We start from the raw sequence: 18418 nt of genomic DNA, 5'->3' as shown, positions 1-18418 counted from the left end.
ATTATATGTATGCATCAGGAGAACATACCACTTTGCATGTAAATTTCACATTTTATTTTGCAGAGGATATGTAACCCTATTATCACCAGGACCTTAGTGCTGGCACGAAAATTTGTCCCAGCTCAGCTGGTTATAATTAAACATTGAAATGATCTAGCTGAGCCTAATTGTATTTTACCTTCCCACCATTTTTGTAATGAAAGTACTTTAATCCAAAGCATTTTCTGTGTCATGTGGATGAATAAATAACCTTTTTGTTGAAGTTAAGTTGTTTTTAAACTCAAGCTAATAAACTATTTCCATCAGAGTTACAAGTACAGTTAAGATGCTCACACAACTTGGATTTTAAACACTCAATTTCAGCAAGAGCAAATAAAATACTATATCCCTGACTCTTGAAGGCATGTTCTAGAGATGTTGCAAAATAACAGCTTGTATGAATTTATTCTTGAAAAAGTGTCCTTTGAGGTTTCTTGTTGTTGCTAGTAGTGGGTTGTTTGTTTGTTTGATTGGTTGGTTGATTGGGTTTTTGTTTGTTTGTTTGTTTGTTTGTTTGTTTGTTTGTTTTTGGCATATGCTTACTAATTTATTGAATATCCTGAACAAGATATGAAGGTCTATGGCTGTAAATTTTAAATAGCACAAAGTTTTGTGCAAAGATGAAGACATGTAGGCCTGTAGGGGAGGCATCTTGGTTCGGGTCTGTTTTAGACCGCCGAATCAGGATGAGGAGATGGATGAGGTGTTCTACGAGCAGCTTGTGGAAGTCCCGTGATCGCCAGCACTCGTTCTCGTGAGGGATTTCAACTTCCCTGATATATGTTGGAAATATAATATAGCTCAAAGGAAGCAGTCCAAGAGGTTTCTAGAGTGTGTGGAAGATAGCCTCCTTACACAGCTGGTACAAGAGCCTACCAGGGGTGGTGCCCTGCTAGACCTGCTCTTTGCTAACAGAGAAGGACTGGTAGGTGATGTGAAAGTTGGGGACTGTCTAGGGCAGAGCGACCATGAAATTGTAAAATTCTCTATTCTTGGAGATGTCAGAAGGGTGACTACCAAAAGTGCTACCTTGAACTTCAAGAGGGTGGACTTTGGCCTGTTCAGGATGCTTGTAGCACGGGTCCCTTGGGAGTCGCTCCTTAAGGGTAAAGGGGTCCAGGAAGCCTGGACGCTCCTCAAGATGGAAATCTTAAAGGCGCAAAAACAGATTGTCCCTGAATACCGTAAGGTGAGACGTAGGGGGAAAAGACCGGTGTGGATGAGCCGGGAACTACTGTCGAGGCTCAGGAAGAAAAAGAGAGTCTATGCCCTCTGGAAGACAGGCTACTAGGGGAGATTACAAGGAAGTTGCTAAGGTATGCAGGGAGGAAGTCTGGAAGGCAAAAACCCATCTTGAACTCAGATTGGCCACTGCAGTAAAGGAGAATAAGAAATCCTTTTACAAATATATCAATAGCAAGAGAAGAACCAAGGAAAATCTCTATCCTTTAATTGATGCAGTGGGGAATGTGACCACGGAAGATAAGGAGAAGGCTGAGGTCCTCAAAGCCTTCTTTACATCTGCCTTTAATAGTCAGACCAGTTATCCTCAGGGCATTTTCTGCCCTGATCTAGAAATCTGGGCTGATTCGCAGAATATCCCACCGGAGATTCAGGTGGAGGAGGTTAGGGAGCTCTTCCTCCATTTGGACTGTCACAAGTCCATGGGACCGGATGGGCTTCCTAGGGTGCTGAGGGGAGTTGGCAGGGGTGATTGCTGAGCCGCTCTTGGCTATCTACCAGCACTCCTGGATGACTGGAGAGGTTCCAGAGGATTGGAAGCTTGCTGATGTGACTCCCATCTACGAGAAGGGCCGTAAGGAGGATCCAGGGAACTATAGGCCTGTCAGCCTGACATCAGTGCTAGGGAAGCTCATGGAACAAATCCTCCTGGGAGAGATCACACGGCTCGTGAGTGGTGTCCACGAGACCAGGCCCAGCCAGCATGGACTCATGAAAGGCAGGTCGTGCTTGACAAACCTCATCTTCTATGACTGGGTGACCAGACTGGTAGATGAGGGAAAGGCTGTCTATGCAGTCTACCTAGACTTCAGCAAAGCCTTTTGACATGATCTCTCACAGTATCCTTCTGTGGAAACTGGCTGCCCGTGGCTTGGACAGTTTTACCCTCTGTTGGATAAGGAAGTGGCTGGAGGGCCGTGCTCAATGGGTGGTGGTCAATGGAGTTAAGTCTTGCTGGCGACCTGTTTCAAGTGGTGTCCCTCAGGGGTCGGTGCTGGGGCCCATCCTGTTTAATATCTTTATTGATGACTCAGATGAAGGGATTGAGTGTACCCTGAGTAAGTTTGCAGATGGTGTTGATCTGCCTGAGGGTAGGGAGACCCTGCAGAGGGATCTAGATAAGCTGGATCGCTGGGCTGAGGTGAATGGGAAGAGGTTTAACAAGACCAAGTGTCGGGTCCTGCACTTTGGCCACAATAACCCCATGCAGCGCTACAGGCTTGGGGATGAGTGGTTGGATGACTGTGAAGAGGAAAGGGACCTGGGGGTGTTGGTTGATGCTTGGCTGAACATGAGCCAACAGTGTGCCCAGGTGGCCAAGAGGACCAACAGCATCCTGGCCTGCATTAGAAATAGTGTGGCCAGCAGGAGCAAGGAGGTAATCATCCCCCTGTATTCAGCACTGGTGAGGCCACACCTTGAGTACTGTGTTCAGTTTTGGGCCCCTCACTACTAGAAAGGCATTGAGGCCCTAGAACGAGTCCAGAGAAGGGCAACTAAACTGGTGAGGGATCTGGAGCACAAGTCTTAGGAGGAGCGGCTGAGGGAGCTGGGATTGTTTAGTCTGGAGGAGGCTCAGAGGGGACCTCATTGCACTTTACAACTTCCTGAAGGGAGGTTGTGATGAAAAAGGGTCTGGCCTCTTCTCCCAGGCAAATAGTAGGAACCGAGGAAATAGCCAGAAGTTGTACCAGAGGAGGTTTAGGTTGAACATGAGGAGAAACTTTTTCTCTCAGAGGGTGGTCAGGCACTGGAATGGCCTGCCTGGGGAGGTGGTGGAGTTGCCATCCCTGGCAGTGTTTCAAGAGGTGCCTGGATGAGGAGCTACAAGATATGGTTTAGTAGCTTGTGGTACTAATAGGAATGGGAAGGTGGTTGGACTAGATGATCTTGCAGGTCATTTCCAACCTTGTGATTCTATGATTCTATGATTCTATATGTTAAATCCTGTAAAATTTTAAGGAAATTTCAATAGACCATTGTACAAATGTAACTCACGTGAAAAATCTCATTACAAGCATAAGCAAAACTTGTGTTGTATGTAGTTAAGCTTATGCATGCATTCTGGAATAATCTTGAATTTAATATATGTGAAGTATTATGCCATTCCTCTCTAGCAAATCCCTTTGAAGTTTAAACAAAATTGCTGGTCCCAATATAATAAAAAGGCATAGAACAAATTTTCAAGGAACTTCCTGTGCTCCGGGTTTTGTCTTCTCTCAAGAGAGTACAGTGTATCACATTTCATTACATTTGCTATGTGGTATTTGGATGGAGACTATGTGGTCTAACTCTCCTTGCATGAGCCAGCCAGTACTAGTGAAGGAAATGTTTTCTCAGTTAACTGTGTACCCTAATGCTGCAAGCTACAGGCAATATTGTTACCTACTGGAAAAAAAAAGATGTCAGGAAGATTCTTACACAAAGATGCACAATGTGTCGTAGACCTCCGAAAACTTCAAGGTTTCAGAGGAAAAAGATATATCTAAGAAGATAGTGGGAAATGTTTATATATACATAAAATGTTTCTGTTACTTTTTTGTGTTTGAAACATCAGAAGTTTTTCTACATATAGCCAGTCTTCTTAGTCTTTAATAGAAGATTTAATACTGATCCAAAATAATAATAATATTTTCAACATTAGAACAATTATTTCATAAGATTGTTCTAAAGTTGAACTAGAAAGTAACTCTCAGTGCTTTTCTCATGGGTGAGACAGCTAAAATAGTGTAATAACTATCCTAATCAGTCCAGAACTTAGCTTGGAATGTCCTGTGAAACAAGCACCAATAATTTTTACAATTCAGTGTCAAACAATCTTGAGAGGACATAAAAAAATAAAATTTACATTCAAACAAAAATGCTAAAAAATGTATTCTGCCTATTCTTCCACTATAAAAAGTGGCTTAGATTATGTGTACATATGAAACAATACCTAAGCTGAAAAACCCAAGAGTTATTCTGTGTTCCTGGGTTTGAACATGAAATGTGTGACTCATTTCAGCTGTCCTGGTTCCTATGCCTTCCATCTGTGCAGCTGTGGTAATTGAGTTCAGAAATGCTGTATGTCTGCTTTTGACTCTATTTCAGCAACAAGACTGACTTTGATATAGAATTTATCACACTTCAAATTGTGCTCAATAAACTCTTGATTTCAATGCTTTTTTTTTTTTTTTTTCTTTTTTTTTTTCACCAACGTCAGGAACAGCAACAAGAGATTTATGAAAGAAACTGAATCTTTTAAAGTCTACTTAATGTTGACAAGATAACTAATGATTTGTCACCAGTTGGTGGTCTCTGTGTCACTGAGCAGAGCAAAAGATCGCAGAATGGAGAAAAGGCTCTATTCACACACTGAAAGATGTATTAAGCTAATACCTCCTAATACACCACTAAATATTAAGATAATGCACATTAAGATAATATTTAGTGAATATTTATATTAAATAAATATATACTAAATACTAAATATAATATTTAGTATTAGGAGATATTAGCTTAATATCTCTTAATGTTTAGTGGAATAAGTAAACATCAAGCTTGGCCAAATCCTCTACCTAATTCTGGAATGGAACCAAGTTGGAACTTCTATGAAAATGTGAAGTAAGTACTATAAATTTAGTTCTTCATTTTCTTCTGCATGAGTTGCTTTAAGAACTCATGCCTTTAATCATATTCTTGCTTCATTTATCAAGAATATCTTTTAGCTGTGGTCTAGACCTGCCCTGGGATCAGAACTTGTAGGTAGTAATTGATTTATGTAAATGTCTGTGTGCATATTTTTCTAGCACCGATTCCCTTAAAATCATTTGATAGATTCTACCCACTTCTATGCTTGTTAATGCCAACACTCCTCGGATGCAGTATAATGAACAGATTGGTCTGGAATTGCTAACTGGAAACAGAGTCATTTCAAAATGAAGCCTTAAATATTTTTTTGAATGCCTCTCTGGATCTGTTGTTTGGTTGGTTAATAAGATGCCTTGGCACCATGCTGTGATACTGAAGAATTTCAGCTAAAGGGGCCGTTTTTTGTGTGGCCATTAAAGAGGTAAGATAGTTGGAGTCTCAGGAAGTGGGGAAATTCTATCCATGTCCCTGCTAGTTAACAGTGGTGAGTGTTGATAAAGCCCTTTCTTTTGAAGGATTTGTTTCTCCAAATTGGAGACCACTTCTTCCAGCTACTGGAGGACTCCCCACATTTAAATTCCAAGGCACGTGGGCTTTTTAATGCTTATTTTCTTGAGATCTCTAGTTGGTGCCAAGGCATAATTCTTCTCTCAGATAAGCATTGCTACAGAAAACATTTGAAAATGACAAATCACGTGAGAGAGACCTCTCTAAAGATATCACCGTTTTAGGTTGAGAATGTACTTGTATTAAAGCCCTTCTCCACAATGAACATTCAAGTTGTTTGTGATTCATCCCAAGTATCCTTTTTCTTTTTAATAATAACATCTGAAATAATCCTTGCACATTTACTGTGACACTAATATACCTCAGGGCCACCTTCTTACTGCACAATTTACCTACAGCATTCATTAATGGCTGGGAAAAACACACCCTGTCATGGCTTACCACAACCTAACAGACTTAAATTGCATCCAGGAAGCTGACAGGCCAGTGCATTATTAACTGAGCCACTGAGACCCTTTAAACTGTATTGTATGTAAGTTTATAGCGCAGGGAGTATAGAATTTTAAGCTTGCACATTTTAATGTATTTAATTTGCCTCACTCGGCAGTTTGCTTTGTGAACTGTTAATCTTTTCAACCGATGCAGCAAAATGTCACTGTATTCATTTGCAGAGTATAATAGGCTTATATCCTGAAACAATAAAGCTATAATAGCCTGCTCACTGCCTAGTGAAGTCACAGAAATTCAGCACGTACAATGTGTTGTGTGTCCTACTTACCCTCTAGGTTTTTAAAACTTATCTTCTCATATCAATGCCTTGAAAATGAGTAGCACATATTATTTTGGTGAGATAAAGGCAAGTAAATGCCATGGATCAAGCTCTGCTGAATTCTGTCTTTCTCTCCAAAATTGCTTTTAGTATCCTTGATACTAATTTTTGCTTGCCACTTTCACCCATGACAAATGCAAACTGAAGTCACAGACATCGGGGTCTGTCCTGAGCCCTTGATACATGCAGTGATCTGAAACTGATGAGCAATTCCCTCACTTACATTAGTGGTAGAAATCAGCAGCCAGGTATTCACATCTCCTGGGGAAGAAAAACTGCACTTAAGCTGTCAGACCTCCAGGAAAGAGGTTCTGCACACTCTTTTAAAACTTTACTTATGCTATGTTTGCCCTCCATCCTTCCTTCTGACCATTTCTGTGAAAATTATAATCTTTCTTTTTCTACAAGAGTTGTGAAAAGGACAATGTGATCTTGGTATTTGCAGTGGGATCATGGTCATTTAGGAAAAAACTTTGTAGGAAAATCCTTTAGGAAAAACTTTTTCTCTGAGAGTGGTCAGGCACTGGAATGGCCTGCCCAGGGAGGTGATGAAGTCACCATCCCTGGCAGTGTTCAAGAGGCAGCTGGATGAGGATCTATGTGATCTTTTGATAATAATAAATTGTTGCCTGTAACAGAGAATTGTGGGTGTAGGGATGAAGTTGGTAAGAGTAATACTGAGCATACTGATGCTACCAGTGCTAGTACATGGAAAGTAGATAATTTTTCCTAAGAGTTTATTTTTCAAATGAATCTTTCTGAATAGCTACTGGATTGGTTGTTTATATTGTAGGATTTCCATTCTGAACAGTAAAAATATGCCATCTTTTTATGCTAAATTTCTTACCATTCACTGACTGACACTGCAGTTGTACTTGAGCAACTTCAGGTTCAGCGTGTGACCTGCAGAACATACTGCAAAACCTGACTTTTAACAAAGGGTTATCATTCTACCAGTAGGTGAGGTTCATGAGATTTCTTTGTCTATAGCAGGAATGATGTGGGGGGTACCTAAGCCTGCATGCGTAAATAATGTGAAAGATTCTTTAGAAAAAGGTTCTGAAAACAGAGATGCAAGGAAAAAAATATTTGACAAATGAAGTCTATGCTGTCTGGATCTTTTCTACTTATAGTGATTAATTAAAATGTAGCCTGGAGCAGAAGAAGGTCATGAATCTCAGTCCACAACCAAACAAAATCTTGAGGGAAGAATCAATAGAAAGATCTCTGGCTGATTTTATTAAAAATATAATGTAAACAAAAAAGATTATCTAAACCAAACTTAATATATTCTTTTTAGAAAAAATAAAATAGATGTGGTGAGAGAATGGAAGTTTCTGTGTATCTTGAACTAGAGTGATTATAAAAAGGATAGAGGATCTGAAAGGGAAAGATAACAAATATGGGAAGGAAGCAAGAGAGCTACAAAAATTTATCCTGAACAATAATTGTCTAAAGCCTATACAAACTTGTTTCTTGCTGGAAATAATTCCAAATTATCTGTGAAAGCACTAATTTTCTTAGTTAAACTGTATTGATTATATAACCTTTTAAGTTTCTTTGTTTGCATACAGAGTTCAGAGATTTCTGTGTCCAAATACAATTAATATGAAGCATTCGGTTACATATCTACTAACTGTTAGTGAATTAAATATTATCTTGCACTAGGTTGTATGTGTTTTTTCTTGGCCGAGTGCACACACTGGGTAATGAAACTTCCTAAGACACTAATTTTGATTCATAGGAGTATGATTATATCTTTTTATATCTTTTAAGGTCTTAGACAGTGCTATCTTGGAAACATTAGTTATTAGGAACTGATTGCTACATCTTGTATTTTTATGTCTGATGTAACCTCTTGATTTATTCCTTTGATATTATTTCAGGTTCAGGTTCAGCAATCAATGCTGGTTTTCAGATCCTTATTATGAGAATGAATTTCGTGAAGTACAAGACATAAAATTATTGTAAGTAAAAATTTTTTTTTTCTTCTTTTCCTTTTTTTTTTTTTACTGAAGTTGGGGTCAGGGAGAGTTCTTAAATAAAATACTTAAGAAATGCTCAAATATAACCCAGTAAGAATGTAGGAAAATTGAATATTTTTTCTTAGACTGTTTTAGCGTTGAAGGTTGCAGTGCAGTGAGGAATAGTGATTAAAAGTTGAATTACTGAAAGCATATGGCTAGTGCACTTAAACACATTTCTGTTGAGTGAAATAATTTGAAATTTGAAGTGTGATCCAGAATCACATATGTCAATTACTGTGTTGTCTGCCATATTAAAAATGTACGCAGTTGGAGGTTTAATTATATAAGATCTCTGTTAAAAATACTTCATCCTTTCTCCCTTTTTTAAAGTTTGGTCTTCTTGGATATTGGATGTAAATAACCCACAGAATGAAGGGAAGGGTTCTCCTGTCATTTGATGCTATTAAAAGCCAGTATAACACTAGAGATTTACAAAAATTAACTTTAAAATATTGTTATGCTGAAGGAATTTGATTAACTGGTGATGATGATGATTGACTGAATGTAATGAATTTTTCAAGTGGAACAAAAACTCTTTTTTTCATGAAGAATTAGTTAAGACAGTATATACTGCATTTGTATGTCTGCTTCACTGCAAATAGTAGTAATTTTTACATTTTTACAAAATGGCCAGCACAAAGTTTTGAATAACCTCCATGTTACTTTAAAATCTATGCTTTTTTCTTTACTTTCTCTACCCTGTATCACATTTAAGAAGTGAAGAGAATGCAACTGAAGATAGAATGCTGTTCAATTCTCTATTTTCTCAGGTAGGAGTGATTACTCTGTACTGTCACTGTTCATAATAACAAGACCCGTCTTTTCTTATATCATGATTTGAGCTGAGGCCACAAGAGATGCTTTAGCTCTTGTTCTGAGGAGGAATATGAAAACTGTTTTCTGAATTTTTTCAGATTGTGACTCCTTTCTCTCATTTCAGGCAAAATACAACCCAACCCCAAAATAGCTGCTTTGGCAGTGAATATACAACTACAAAAAAGAAAAAAAAAAAGAAATTTTCTCTTCTGATTGTCTTGGTGAATATCCGTGTAAGAAATTCTACATTATTATAATTTGCAATGAGCAATGACTTACATCTGGATCTTGGCTTTCAGTTATTTGTTTGCAAGATTCTCCAAATTAGACACCATAGAGTTGGATGAAGTTCCAGGATGGGTGATTTGTACAGCGAATTGAAAGACATCTTTTTATTGGAGAGTCAGAATTTCTGGTGGCAAACAGCCTACTCAAAATTTTATCTGCCAGATTCTTTTGTGAGGAAAGGTAAGCTTCCTGAAGAGTGATAAAGTGATGATTCTGTGATGATGAGGATAATTGAGAGGAAACAGTGAAGAGGTATGAATCTTCTTAGGTCAGAAGAACAACAGTATAATAGTGAGAGCTGAAATCTATGTACCTGGATTTGACTGCTCAGCTTGCTTAAAAGGTCAAGAGCTGGACTGCCTGAACCCTATGACACAGTGAAGCATCAGTATCAAATGTAAAGTAATTTTTACTAATAGTAGTTAACAGTATTTCCATGTTCAATACCTGAAATTCACTTTCTAGGTTTCCATTATGATCAGCCGTACAGATGGTTCGATGATTTCTTTTAATTAGCTGATTTTGTTTATGTGCAATATGATGAAAAATGAAAGCAGATACATTATTTCTAGAAATTAAAGGAAAGAGCTTGTGAATCTAAAAACTTTCTTTCAGTCAAGTAGTCAAGTTCAGTATAACTCATTCTCTTCCTTTTTTATTTTTTTTTCTCTCCAATGTTTTGATAACAGAGGTTATATTCAAAGGCAGAAAAAAAGTGACAATGAAAAATACTTTAGCTAGTACCCATTCTGTTACTGGACAAAATGAAGAACATTACTTTTCAGCTGCTTTTGGATGTAGACTTTTCTGAAGGTTTCAATTCAAATTAAATGAAGGCCAGGAGTTCTTGATTTCCCTTCAGTTAATAACTGTGTTTGAACTAGCCAGTCACCCTAGGCACTCTTATTTCTTGGTGCTTCTGAGTATTTTGTGTATTGACTTATAGGATTGCACTGCTTCAGAAACTGATGGAAAATCATGTCTGGTCAGAGGATCAAATCTCACCTCAAAATGAGACTTGCCTTTTGATCTGACTTGGAGCTTGGCATAGTATTACTTGCAATTAATCTGTCTTTTGACTGATTAAATTAAGATAACAAGATCTTAATCAGTTTACTCATTTGTTTTAGTCCCAGTAGTTTTAGACAAAGAGTGAAATTTCTTTACTATGAGAGTGGCGAGGTGCTGGAACAGGCTGCCCAGAGAGGTTGTGGATGCCCTGTCTCTGGAGATGTTCAAGGTTGGATGGGGCCCTGGGCAACCTGTCTAGTATTAAATGGGGAGGTTGGTGGCCCTGCCTGTGGCAGGGGGTTGGAGATTCATAATCCTTGAGGTCCCTTCCAACCCGGGCCATTCTGTGATTCTGTGATTTGTGAAAGGTCTTCCTTTCACATCTGACTTTTGTTGAAGCTATAGGGCACTTTTAGGGCCCTATAGGGCACTATAGGACCTTATTATTGTTGTTGTTGTTTTTATTATTCTCATAGAAAAGATGATGTTGAACAGTCCTCTGGATCATTTTACAGAATACTGCATGAAAAATCTGGTCATATGGTCTTCCTTTCAACTGTTAAGAAAACAGTATATTCAGGCCTAAGAACTTATTTTCTTCAAGAAGTTAAACACTTCTCTGTCCTCCACAAAAAAACTGTTCTTTATCAGCATCTCTGCCAGATTGGAACTCTATAAGAAGAGTTTGTATGGACAAAGTGTACTGATTTTTAGCTTATTACTGTACGCCTGCATGTGTTGTATTATTTATATTTATTTCAAGTAAAGGTTACCTGAATTAGGTGATGGCTCTTCTAGAATATCAATTTTAAATAAAATAACCAAGAGGCAAACTACTTTTAGGCACTTTGCAAATAGAAAGCCAGTGACAGCTCCTGTCCCACAGAATATAAAATTTGCCTGTGATTTGTGACAATTTGGAGAACTGCCTGTAAAACAGCAAAATGAAAGACCAATTAATAATGACAGCACTTTTCCAGCAAAATGCAAAAGTAATTCAACAAAATCCTTCAATAACTTTGACCATAAATAATAAAATTTTGAGCTCCGTATTGTCAGAACATGCATGTCTACAAAATGTTAGTCTCTGACCATCTTATTTCTCTGCCCACTGGTATACACAGTGAACAGCACTTGGCATAGTACCTTTGTGCTACTGATCCAAATTTATTTTGGAATAGACAAGGGCTCTGACTCTGTACAACTGAAGAAAATTGCTGAATCCACAGAGGGTTCTCTTAAAATATGTTCATCTTTCTCTTAGAACCAGACACTGTTATGATGACAAGTGACCTAAGAAACCTGAATTTCTCCAGCAGATTCTTGAGTCCCATTATAGCACCATACAGGTATTTTTCTACTGATGTAGGATCTCTGGTATGACCTTCTCTGAAATGTACTAACTTTATTGTAAGTAGTATCTTTCTAATACTGGCAACACCTTCATACATTTTAATAAGCTGCCTGAAAGTAATAGACTTTTGTCAAATGATTCAAAATATCTCAGCTCTGAAAGGAATATTTTGCATCAGCATCAGTTCATAGACTCATATTCCCAGCCTCTCCTCCTTTACGTCTTGAAGGAAAAAGACAGCTCATTCTCATTTAATGTGGCAAAGGATGTGGCTTTGTTGTTGATTCGCTTATCCTCAACTTGTGATTTATTTTTATATTAAACTAACTCAATCTATTTTTAGTTATTTATTTCATGCTACAATTATATTCTAGATTATTATGCTCCATTCTATGGCTCCAGTCCAAACAAGTGGAATTGGCTATTGAGTCAATACAGCCACATGATAGACTGATATAATTTACTTAGCAGTAGTTTTCCAGATTTCCGAGAGTTATTGCAAGGAATAATTTTTAAAAGTACTACACAACAAAATCTTGGGTCCCAACTGCTACTCATATGTTTTGACCTGTACCTCCACATTTCTATGTATGAAAACAAGACAGCTAGTAGGCTAAAATATAGCAAGGAACTTTATAGTGAAGCCTGATTAGAACAATGATTTGTTTTATTCCTGTCTATTTCTCTTTTGAAAAGTATAGTATAACTGTAATATCATTACATATTAAAACATGATAGATATTGAAAAACGGGTTGTACAATATTTTTATTTTTCTCGCCCAAGTCTTTGGTAGCAAGACCATATAGTTGTACATATATAGGGATCTAATTTTGACCAATTTTTACCATTTATTTATAGATAGCCATGTAGTAAAGTAATCTCAATGACTTCATTTTCATTCAAATTCAATCAAGCTTCACAAAAATAGGCATTTATTCAGATGGCCTACTGAATTGAGACTTTAATCTTTTGTGGATTTTGAGATCATACTTAAGGAATTACCAAATTTAGTTGAGAATAATTCCTTACCAAAAAGAGCATTAAAACATCCTCTATGATATAGTGGTAGGAATGTATTTTTTATTAAATGACCTGGATGAAATGTTTGGTTTGTATAATGCCATCTGCAAAAAAATAATCCAGTAAAAGAAGAGATCCTCTGCTAGAGGATGCAAAAGTCATGACATTTTGTGAAACCTCACACATGCTGAAGATGCACTTCTTTATGGGATTTTAATTTAACACTTAATATTACAAGCATTAGACAAAGTGTTTTAGACAGCATTTTCAGCACTAGAAAATTTCTCATGTGCATACATATTGACATAATTGTGCCTTTGTTGGGTTTATTCACTTTTGTTTTGAAAATATTTTTAAAATCTTTTGCAGTCTTTCTCTGAAATACATGAGGAATGCTATGTTTTGCAATAAAATCCAAAGAAAAATACTTCAAAATTTTCCTCTGAATATTGTAGCATGCCTCAGTGTTTTTGCAGTAAATTAGGTAACAACCATTTTTTAACAGAAGACAAGGACACTGCCTGTTACATTCCCACTGAACTCATTTGCATATGCAAAGAAGATCATAACAGTTGCTCTGCTTTTTAGGGTGGTTGGCTGAAATGAAAAGTGGTAGAAGCAGATTGGGCAGGGAGAAAAGAAAAAGCACCCTTATATGAAACAAAATGGCCACTGCTTCATCTGCTTTTCTTTCTGTGTTTCCATGCGTGGAGTTGTGCTGCAGAAGATGGGCTGTGAGGCCAAGTCAGGAATTCCTCTCTGTTGAAGCCCTAATCTCTTGCTTTTGCAGTGTTCTGTTCCAGATGTCCCAAATAAATCGAACATTTTAAGTTCTCTGCTGGCATAAACTAATACAGCACCGCCAAAGTCAGTAAAGCTTTCCCTATTTACAGTGATGGAAAAATTAGTCCTCTTTATAGAGACCTAGCAGTTCAGCTACCATGGAAGACTGATTTCCTGTCAATAATAAATGTCCTCAGTATCCTACACAAGTCTTCATTTTATCGCCTCTGGACATTTTTTAATAGCTGCAAGTCTCAAGATGGAAGCAGATTTTTATGCTTTATTTTGAAGGGTGAGGATTGTTCAGAAAAGATACTTCCTGAGCTGCCCAGGGAAAAGACTATTATAACACTTGCGTGGTTCAACCTATCAGCCTAACTTGCGTAAGAAAAGAAACTTATTTCTTTGTAACTTGTCTTTCATTTTCACATCCATTTGTTCAAAGGCATCTGAAAGTCCCTGAGCGCTGACCTGAATAAAATGAAGAAGGAGGCTAATAGAGTGTTCACCTACTGTATTGTTTCCTCTCTTGTTATTAGATGGATATGACCCTGTCTTTGATCTTCCTGTAGATGGTACAGCCAAGGGTGCCTGGAATAAAGAGTGCCACACTCCTCTTAGGAGGAAAAAAGAAAGAGGAATAGAGTGGGAATATGCACAAGCAGGAAAATGCCCACTGTGGTAATTAAAAGTGACAAAGATAAATGAGTAAGAATGTGTGAATGTGTTCCTCAGTGGATCCTTAAATAGGTGGAGAATGTAAAAATGTGACATGGGAATCTATGAAGATAAAGTGAAATGATACTGAAATAAAACTAGGACTTTCACCCTGCTTCAGTACCTCTGTAAGGGAAATGATATAAGAAATGCATTACTTTTACTTTATTTCTATCTCCTTGTGGTTCTCCATGTACCAACAAAACTCCTGTTTTCCAGGGATATATCTACTTATGTCTGCCTGTCAAATGCTGAAGCTGTATCTATTGTCACATAATAGTGAAACACTTGCTGTTTAAAGAAAGACATAAGCAAGTAATATGATAACTGCTTACTGTGTAAGGGAGGATTTAACAGAGAGGGCAGCAACTTATTTGATAGAATGGACTACAGATGTAAGCTTCATTACTGTATTTATCCCAACGTCTTATTTATTCATTGTGCAGCCAGTTAACTTCTGAACTATGCCTTTGTACATATGAATCTCTTTGACACCAGTGAAAAACCTTCAACAAGTCATTGACAATCCTTTATTTTTGTAATGCTTTTGTTAAATTGGAATTACTGTACTGGCCATATGTTTGCAAGGAAAAGTTACTTCTACTCAGGTGCACTCCAGGTTTTCTGTCACACTACATAATCTATGCAAGACTAGTTAAGCTGCCAGATCATAGACGTCTTTCCAAGTATTGGAGCTATAAATTCAGCCTAGTGTCTGAAAACCTGTATCCTTATTAATAACTCTTTAGGAAGAAGAATCTTGACCCTGAAAAAGCTCACGTATAAATTCCATGCTATGTGTAGATAGACCCTGTGGAGTTACTTCAGTAAGTCATGGCTGAAAAAAAAAAAAAAAAGATTATGCTTGCAAAGTTGTGTACTTGGCAGTTAAAAGATGAAAATACAAAAAGAGAAGGTCTGAAACACCCTGTTGGCAACCTTGTATGGCTTAGTATCTTGTATAAGCATGGAAGCAGTACATCATGACTTTATACTGACAACCTCAGCATGCTTCATCGCAGAGCACCCATCGTCCTGTTACCATATGCAAAATGTTCTCTTGGTTACCACTGTATCTACATAGCTGAGACTCCATTCTGTGGCTACCTGTCAAATTTGTTTTGACCACCTCTTAAAGGACATGTATGCATACTATCTGGGTCAAATATTAATAGTAAATGTCCACACTGTTTCATGAGTGAAAGCAAATAAATTACCAGAAACTCGGGAAAAGTACTGAATGATAAAGGTTTCATGTCTTATTTTCTGATCTTGACTAAAATTATTAGCCAGTACTGGATGCAGGTTATTGTCCCCAGCTCCACTATAGGCACAATTGATGACACTGGTTGGGTTGCTTAATCTCTTTCTACAAGAGTCACTAAACTTCCCTCTGCATTTGTTTCAAGAATAAATTTTAACATTTCTGTTCCTCATAGCAGCTTTGTGATATTCAAAGTTTGCAAAATGCTTAGAGTTCCTCAGGTATAAATAGCTTGCCACACAATTCAATAAATATTTCCACACATCTTAAACTGCACATATTTAGGCTGGCAATTGCTTTTTGCCCTCAACTTTTATGCTGTGCCCATATTGTTTTAAAGACAAATATATCAAAAATCATATGGACCCAAATAAGACCTCTGGCGCTGACTGTGATTAAAAACTGAAATATGAGCCCATTCACTCATACCATCTGTTTTGTTAACCCACCAGAAGGGAACATTTCTACATAGTGATTAAAGTGGATGGCAGATAATTTCATCCTGCATGTTTCCTGATATTAAAAAAAGGGAAATATAGAATAAAATAGGGTTTGGCTTCTAAAAACAGTCAGGAATATTATATTTTTTTCTGGAATGGCACAGTAGAAATATTTGGATCCTGATATATCCTGATTATCCCTCAGCATGTTGATTCTTGCATTTGGAAAACATAAAGATTTATATTATAAATGTGTGCTTCATAAAAGAATCTTAAAAGGCTATCTTCCATATGGCAGGGACGAAGGGGGAAATGTCAGTGCTTTTTCTTTAAGCAACAAATAATTACGACACTAAATGAAACAAAGGTAACTTAGCAACAAGGTATTCATTTTCTCATCTAGCATTTTCTGAAGAATTCCGAGACCAGCCCCATGAGCAGTGTGCTGTTTATCTGCTTAACTGCATTTGAAGCATTCCACTTCTTTTTAGCAGTGCTGTCTATGGAAAGACAAGAAAATATGAACAGTGATTATGATCATGAAGTGAAAAGGAAAGACCTCAAGATAGCGTTAAGTCCGCTATTTCAGTACTCTTTATAGATATATCTTCCTCTAAATGTGCATGAATCAATTGTAGTAAATAAGATTTCTACCAGATCTATCCCGATACCTGTTTGTGAGATGTTAGTGGACGGACTGCTTTTTGAAATTAATATGCATACTATTTTGAAGTATTTGATAAAAGCCTCTCTGAAGTCCACAGAAACACTCCTTTAGACTTCTCTTCACAGAGGCCAAATACAGTGTGCAAACATATTTTATTTGATGGATTGTTCACTAGCTGTTTACTGCAAGTAATGTTCAGGAATATAATTAATGCCATTCAATGTGGTTTTACAGTAAATAAGTCTTGTCAAACAAACCTTTTAAAAATTTCCCCCAAAGAAGGTAACCACATAGCTGAATTATTATTAAGGCATTTAGTGTGTATGAATGAGGCATTAATGTATGAATATATAATTTTAATGTATTTAGTAACAGAAATGCTGACAAAAAGATTAATGCTGTGAGATATCAGTGAGAAACATGTAGCTAAATCAAAAATTCATTAACAGGCTGATCAAAAAAATAACACCCATAACTGGAAAACTATTATTAAAGAAGGGTTTGCTCACTGAGTTTCTGCAGGCTTTTGGTATTGAATTCCAAGTTTCTCAATGGCTTCTCAGTAAATTATATATCTACTTTTGTTTGATAGAAAATGTGGAGGATGTCAAAATTGCCTGTGTTCTTAAAAGGTGAGGACTGGTCTATCGTATGCTGATACACCCACACCAGTGAGTTAAACCAGAAAAACGAAATGATATAACCAATGAAAAGTTTTGCATACAAACAAAAAGAGTATTAAATCTATAGAATGGGATATAACAGTACTGTATACAACAACTGCAGTTTTTGTACGTGTCTCTGCTGAAAGAACAACCAAACCAAACAAACCAGGCTTTGGCCTAAGGCTTTGCTTTGCCCTTGGGTGTGTGGAGGCATGTTAGTAAGAGCAACATGGATTTTGCTTGTTCAATGCTAGTGAAATCAGTGATACACTGATCCACACAGATTTAGGGCTCACTTTTAAACCTGAAGGTACAAAACAGTCACAAATATTCTCCAAATATTGTACAAAATAGCAGCAACTATTTAAGACTGTGAAAAGTAAGATGGAAGGTAGCCTGAATATACTGCAGTACCACTGGATATTAAAGGACTTTTTCCACATGTGGGATAAATCATAAGAACCTGTGGCAGAACATTGAAGTAAGATACATTCAAAGAAGTTAGTCCCTTTTTACTATGCTTTACTTTTATTTTCAATGATGCATTGAAAATAATGATTAATGACCAGAACAAAACTACCAGGGAAAATAATGAGGACATCAGGGTAAGCACTGGCCGAACACATCTGTTGTCCCTGGCATGCAAAAAGAACCTTTGTTGTGGGGTTTTTTTGTTTGTTTGTTTTTTAACGCAAAAAAGATGTAGCTTAATTAAGCAGTATCTATATTAATTTGACTCAGCTGGGATCTTGAAGCAATAAATCATATAATGCAGCCCGTGAATCTTTCTTCAGGTGTTTCTGCTTGTTGCAGCCCCTTCATCTGAGCCCCAAGACAGTGATAGGGTCAGATTGCTTCTTTATCTGAGATAGGAAGGAGCTTGAGGAACGGGCTGTCTTCTCCAAGTCATAGGCCTCCTTGAATCCTGTTTAATAAGAAACAGAATTAATTCCATGAAGCATAGGATCCCTTTCATAGGGAGTACTAGAAACTAGTTTGCCTGTCTGGCTCCTGGCTCCTGCCTGCTGTTAGTTACCAAAGAAATAACATTGCTGTTTTTAGCAGAAGCAGAAGCATTCTCAATTCCTGACTCAGAGCTTACTACTAGGCTATGTAAG

Source organism: Phasianus colchicus, chromosome 4 (genome assembly GCF_987193195.1).
Source record: "Phasianus colchicus chromosome 4, bPhaCol1.hap1.1, whole genome shotgun sequence".
In the NCBI taxonomy this organism is placed as follows: Eukaryota; Metazoa; Chordata; class Aves; order Galliformes; family Phasianidae; genus Phasianus; species Phasianus colchicus.
This window is presented reverse-complemented; position numbering follows the sequence as displayed.